Here is a 6,704-nt window from a genome sequence, read left to right as displayed (position 1 = left end):
CTTTTTCTAACTTCTTGAAATAAATGCTTTTCAGACCTCGTTCTTTTCAACATATCCATGTAAAACTTTGAATTTCCTTCTGGAAACCTGCATCAGCTGAATACCACAAATTTTAATGTGATATTTCCCTTATGGTTCAGTTTGAAATATATACTAATATATGTTCATTTCTGTTATGATTTTATTCCTCTGGCACATGTTAATTAGAAATATCTATTTTAATTTTCAAATATATAGATTTTAAAAATTATTTATCTTTCAGTTACTGATGTCTAGCTTAATGGCATTGAGGTCAGACAACATACACTGCGTGATTTCAACCTCCGAGCTTTTCGAGATTTGCTCTATTATCTATTCCGCAGTTGACTTTTGAAAATTGGTCCTGTTCACTTGAAAAAAAGGTATATTTTGCATTTGTTGGGCTCAATGTTCTATAAGCCCATTATATCAGCATGTTAATCACATTGTACACATTTTCAATAGATTTGCTAATTTTATGTCTGCTTATTCTATCAATTATTGACATATAAATTAAAATTTCACTGTGAATGTGAATTTGAATTTGTCTATTTCTTCTTGTAGTTTTGTCAAACTTGTCTTAAATGCTTCGAGGTTATGTTATGATATGTGGATAAATTTAAAATCATTACATTCTCTGAGTAAATTGTTCCTTTATCATTAAGTAACCCTCTTTATCTCTAGTAATATTTTCTGCTTTTAATTCTATCTTGTAAACAAGTGATATAACTATACTACAATTCTTTTACTGGTATTTGCATCTTACAACTTTCTCCACTACCTAAGTTTTCTGTATCCTTAGGTCTATTGTAAACACTTTCATTGAGAATATTTCACATACCATACAATTAATACATTAAAGTATACAATGCAATGGTTTTTGGTATATTCACAAATATGCGCAACAATCACCACAGTTGATTTTAGAACATTTTCGTCACCTCAAGAAGAAACCCTGTACCTGTTAGCTATCACTCTACTATCTCCCCATTATGCTCCCCTCAATCAATAAGTAATCACTAATCTACTTTCTGTTCTATAGATTTCCCTACTATGGACTTTCATACAAATGGAATCATGTAATGATTGTGTGGAATTTTGTGACTGGTTCTTTCACTTAGCATGTTTTCAAGTTTCATCCAACTTGTAACATGTATCAGTACTTCATTACTTTTAATGGCAGAATAAATTCCACTGTGTGGATTGCTTACCCATTGATCAGTTGATTACCAACCAGGTTGTTTCCACCTTTTGACTATTAAGAATAATGCTGCTATAAACACTAATGTACAAGTTTTAGTGTGAACATATTTAATTTCTCTTGGGTGTATACCTAGGAGTGGAATTGCCGGGTTTAATCATTTGAGGAACGACCAAATTGTTTTCCAAATATTTGCACAATTTTAAACTCCCACCAGCAGTCTATAAGGGTTACAATTTCTCCATATTCTTGAAACACTTCTTATTATCTGATTTTGTCATTCTAGCTCTCCTAGCAAGCTTTGATTTCTGTTCCCCGTGGCCCAAAAGCCTTTCAGAATCAAAGCTCAAATTCTCCCCCCACAAAAAAAAAAATATATATACCCACTGGCTTCTCTCTTTCTCTTTTATTTTGCCTCAATAATTCCACTATATATTCTGACTATATATACTTTGATAGATAGATAGATCCATATTCATACATGCACACAGAACACACATGCACACAGAACACACACACACACACACACACACACACACACACACACACACACTTAGAGTTGTTTTCTGTGGAATAATTCATTTATTTAATCTAGAACATAATGTAAGTGAAAAAAAATATTTTGTTCTTTTGTCCATTTCTTACTGTTTTATTTTTCTGATTGATATGTAGGGATTCTTCATATATTTTGCATAACAATCTTAATTTTAGTTATATGTGTTGCAAATATCTTATGAAGTTTGTATGAGTTTACTCTTAATAGTGCCTTTTAATGAACAAATATCTTAATTTTAATATAGTTGAATTCATCAAATTTTTCCTTTAAAGTTTTCATTTTTTATGTCTATTATAAGGAATACTTCCTTACCCCAAGGTCATAGAAACACTTTCATATATTTTCTCTAAATATTTTAATGCCTGTCTTTCACATTTAAGCCTTTATGCATTTGGAATAGATTTAGTGTGTGAGGTTGGGATTCAATTTCATTATTTCATTGTGTGTAACTGATTGTCCCAACAGTATTTGTTGAGTAGTCTCATTTTTCACTAGTGGTCTGCAATGCCACCTAAGTCATACGCCTATTTTCTATATATATTTCTTGTTTTCCTCATTAACCTGTTTGTCTAGGCATTTATAAATACCACACTGGATCTTAAAGATATATTTGCACTCTAATGTTTATAGCAGCATTATTCACAATAGCTAAGATATGGAAACAACTTAAATGTCATTCAACAGATTAATGGGTAAAGAAAATGTGATACATACACACACACACACACACACACACACACACACACACACACACAGAGACATAATTCAGCCATGAGAAAGTGAGAAATTCTGCCATTTGTGACAATATGGTTGAAACTGGAGGACATTATATTAAGTGAAATAAACCAGCCAGAGAAAGACAAATACTGCATGGTATCACTTGTAAATGAATTCTATTTTTTTAAAAAGCTGATTTCATAGAAACAACAGGTAGATTGGTAGTTAGTAGGGGCTGGAAGGAAGAAATGCGGAGATACAGGTCAAACGGTATAAATTTTCAGTTTTAAGAAGAATAAGTTCTGATGCTTGTACAGCATGGTGACCATAATTAATAATACAGTATTGGGTATTTGCTGACAGTATAACTTCAGTGTTCTCAGCACACACAAAAAAATAGTTAACTATTTGAGATGATATATGCATTAATTATCTTGGTTTCGGTAACCATTCCACATTGTATGTGTATATCAAATCATCATGTTGCATATTGTATATATGATCGTATTTCTCAATTATTCATCAATAAAGTTGGAATACACACACACACACACACACACACACACACACACACACTCACACACATGAGGTCTGACAATTTGGTTCACGAACTTGCCACCATGTGCTTACATTGGCAGTGCTGTACGAACAGCTCTGTAAGGTTTCATAACCTTGGTATATCAGTGTCTCACAGCTATGTTCGTGTGGACATGTGGCGGTGTCTTGCTGATTGGCATTCATTATTGTTGTTGCGTGTTTTTGTGTGCCATTACGAGAATGTCTGAGCTTGAATTAGAGCAACGAACAAACATGAAATTTCTTGTTACACTTGGCAAGAGTGGAAGTGAAATAAAGGACATGTTAGTCCAAGTTTATGGAGATAATGCCATGAAGAAAATGGCAGTTTTAATACAAATGGATTTTTCTAAAATGGAAACCATTTTAATACAAATGGATTAAATGTTTTTCTGAGGGGAGGGAACATGTCACTGATGAAGAGAGGTCAGGGCAGCCAGTAGTAAACAGAACTGATGAAAACATTGCAAAAATTCATCACATTCTGTGCCATAATCATTGGCTGACTGTGAGAATCATAGCAGACCAAGTAAATATTGCTAGAGAAACAGTTAGGAAAATCTTATCTGAAAATCTTGGCATGAGAAAGCTGTGTGAAAAAATGGTCCTGAAGGAGCTCACCGATGAACAAAAGCAAGGGAGAGGTGAAGTTTGCCAAGACCTTTTGGAGAGACAAGACGATGTTTTGGGATGTGTTGTCACTGGTGATGAAACATGGGTGTACCAATACGACCCTGAAACAAAGCCTCAAAATGCACAATGGAAGTCAACCAAGTCTCCACCACCAAAAAAGTTCCGTCAGTCCAAATCAAGAGACAAGACGTTGTTGCTAATCTTTTTTGACATCAGAGGGATTATTCATTATGAATTTGTACCAACTGAACAAACAGTTTACCAAGCTTACTATTTGGAATTGCTAAAAAGGCTGAATGAAAAAGTTAGACGATAACGACCTGAACTTCCACCACCAATCATGGCTCTTGCATCATGACAATGCACCAACTCACATGGCACCGTCTGTGAGGCAGTGTTTAGCCAGTAAACAAATAACTGTATTGGAACACCCTCCATACTCACCGATCTGGCCCCCGATGACTTCTTTATTTACCTGAAGAAAAAGGAAATGTTGAAAGAGAAACATTTTGATGACATTCAGGAAATCAAGGGTAATACGATCACAGCTCTGATGGCCATTCTAGAGAAAGAGTTCCAAAATTGCTTTGAAGGGTGGACTAGGCACTGGCCTTAGTGCATAGTTTCCCAAGGGGAGTACTTCAAAGGTGACCGTAGTGATAGACAGCAACGAGGTAAGTAGTGCTTTTGCTAGAATTAGTTCATGAATGTAATTGTCAGACGTTGTATATACTATATATATATACTTTTGGTCCCTCCTTCCAAAAACAAATTTATAGGTTTTGATACCTAATAGAACAAGTATCACCAAGTGACACTTTGTTTTTGTCCTTTTGCTTTTCCTCATATGTTTTAGAATTACATTGCAAAGTTCCTTGAAAAATGTTAAATTTTGACTAAAATTGCATTAATCTATAGGTCGGTTTGTAGAGAACTAATATATTTTCTTTATCTTGTCTTTTTACCCATGAATGGGCTTTTGTATCCAATTATTTAGGTCATATTCAATTTCTCTGAATAACATTTTATAATTTTCTCCATAAGGGTTCTTCACTATTTTGTCAGATTTATTCTTAACTATACATTTTTAGTAAATATCCTGTCTTCTTGGGTTTAAAATGGACTGTTTGTAATATATTGTTCACCATAAAGAATGGTATTTACTATAGGTTGTTGTTTGTTGGTTGGTTGTGGGTTTTTTTTGTAAATACCTTTGTCAGGTTAAGAGAGTTCCTTTTAATTACTATTTATCTAAAAGGATTTTTTTTTTTTAATTTATGGGTGTTGTGAGTTTACATTTGGTTAATCTTAATCTGTGAAAATTCTGATGGCCTGAATTAAGGATACTTCCTCTGAAGAGGAATGTGTTGCCTTCATTCAGAAGCCAGAGGATCACAATAGCATCTGTCTAGGTTAGCCAACTTAATTCAAGACTTTTAGGTTAAATCACCTACCTTGTGTAAATCCCTTCACACAAAGTTTAGTCTCCTGATTACAGCAAAACTTGATATTTGCTCTCAGGGCAAACTGCCTTTTGTGTATGCCTATAATTTACTGCTCCAGTTTCAGTGTTGTATAGATTTTTTTATTGGCCCCATTGACAAAAACTTCTATGAATTCTCTATTTTGTTCATTATAAACAATTAAGAAATCCTTCCGAGGACTGACTCTGGGTGGTGAACACACAGTGGGATTTATAGATGATGTAATACAGAATTGTACACCTGAAATCTATGTAATTTTACTAACAATTGTCACCCCAATAAATTTTAAAAAATGCAAAAAAAAAAAAAAAAGAAACCCTTCCAATGTATACCTAGTTTATTAAATGTAATACAGTGAAAAGACCCTGTGCAGAATCCCCATTCCATCATAGGATTCATGTATTTATTTGTTAAATAAATTTGTACTGAGTGTCTACCATGTGCCAGGTAATATTCTTGGAACTAGAGGGTTTAGTCATAGAAAAACAACAAAAAATACAGCTGTATTCAAGAACAGCAGAAGCCATTGTGATTGGTGGGGGTGGGGAAGGGGAAAGTGGCAGAAGATGAACTCAAAGAGGTTAAAGGGAACCAGATCACATAGGACCATGTAGGTTAGAGTTAAGATATTAGTCCTTACTTTGAATGAGATAGAAACTTATTGGAGGGTTTGGAGCAAAAATAAGTGATTTTTTAAAATAAAGATTTAAATAACTTCCCTGCAAGATACTAGACACTCAGCCTGCTTACCTGCTAAGAACTTGGATTTTGGTGTTGGCGAGAAGTCTTTATTTGCAAAAGAATATATTTTGGAATACCAGGGATGAGCACAAGAATAAATTTCAAATGTATCATGGGTTTACCTGCAAAATAAAGGAAATGTACAAGTACAACAAAACATGGATGAATTATGTTATAACCTCAGTGTACGTAAAGGGCTTCTCACTATGGCTCATAATACAGATACAATACAAGAAAAGATTGATTAACTTGACTATATAAATTTTAGAAAAATGTTTACAAGGCAAAAAACAGCATAAATGCAGATCAATTGTATGCCCATCAGAAGGGCAAAAATTAGAAAGCTGGATGATGTCTCGGGTTGACAGGAATACGGAGATGGAAGAACCCTGATTCACTGTTGGCAGGAATGCAGACTGATGCAGGGCAGCCAACCTGGTATTACGCAGTTGAACACACACATATTCTATAACCCAGTAATTTGGCTGCTAGGTGAATTTCCTGAAGAAATTATTTTATAATTCCCTATGACATGTATAAGGATATTTATGATGGTATTGTAATAGCAAAGAGTTAGAGGCAATCTCGGTGCCAAACACAGGGAAAGTAGATAAGTAAAATGTGGTACATGCAGCAGTAATGGATTAAGTGCACATTTAGCAAAATGGATGGATATTAAAAACACAGTCTCAAGTGAGAAAAAAAAGAAATAAAATAAGGCCTATAGCACAATGGCATCTATGGAAATTAAAAGAAGATGCCCGTAAAACAAAATCAT

Source organism: Rhinolophus sinicus, chromosome 11 (genome assembly GCF_057876585.1).
Source record: "Rhinolophus sinicus isolate RSI-liver-muscle chromosome 11, RSI-T2T, whole genome shotgun sequence".
Taxonomy (NCBI): domain Eukaryota; kingdom Metazoa; phylum Chordata; class Mammalia; order Chiroptera; family Rhinolophidae; genus Rhinolophus; species Rhinolophus sinicus.
Note: the sequence above shows the minus strand (reverse complement) of the source record.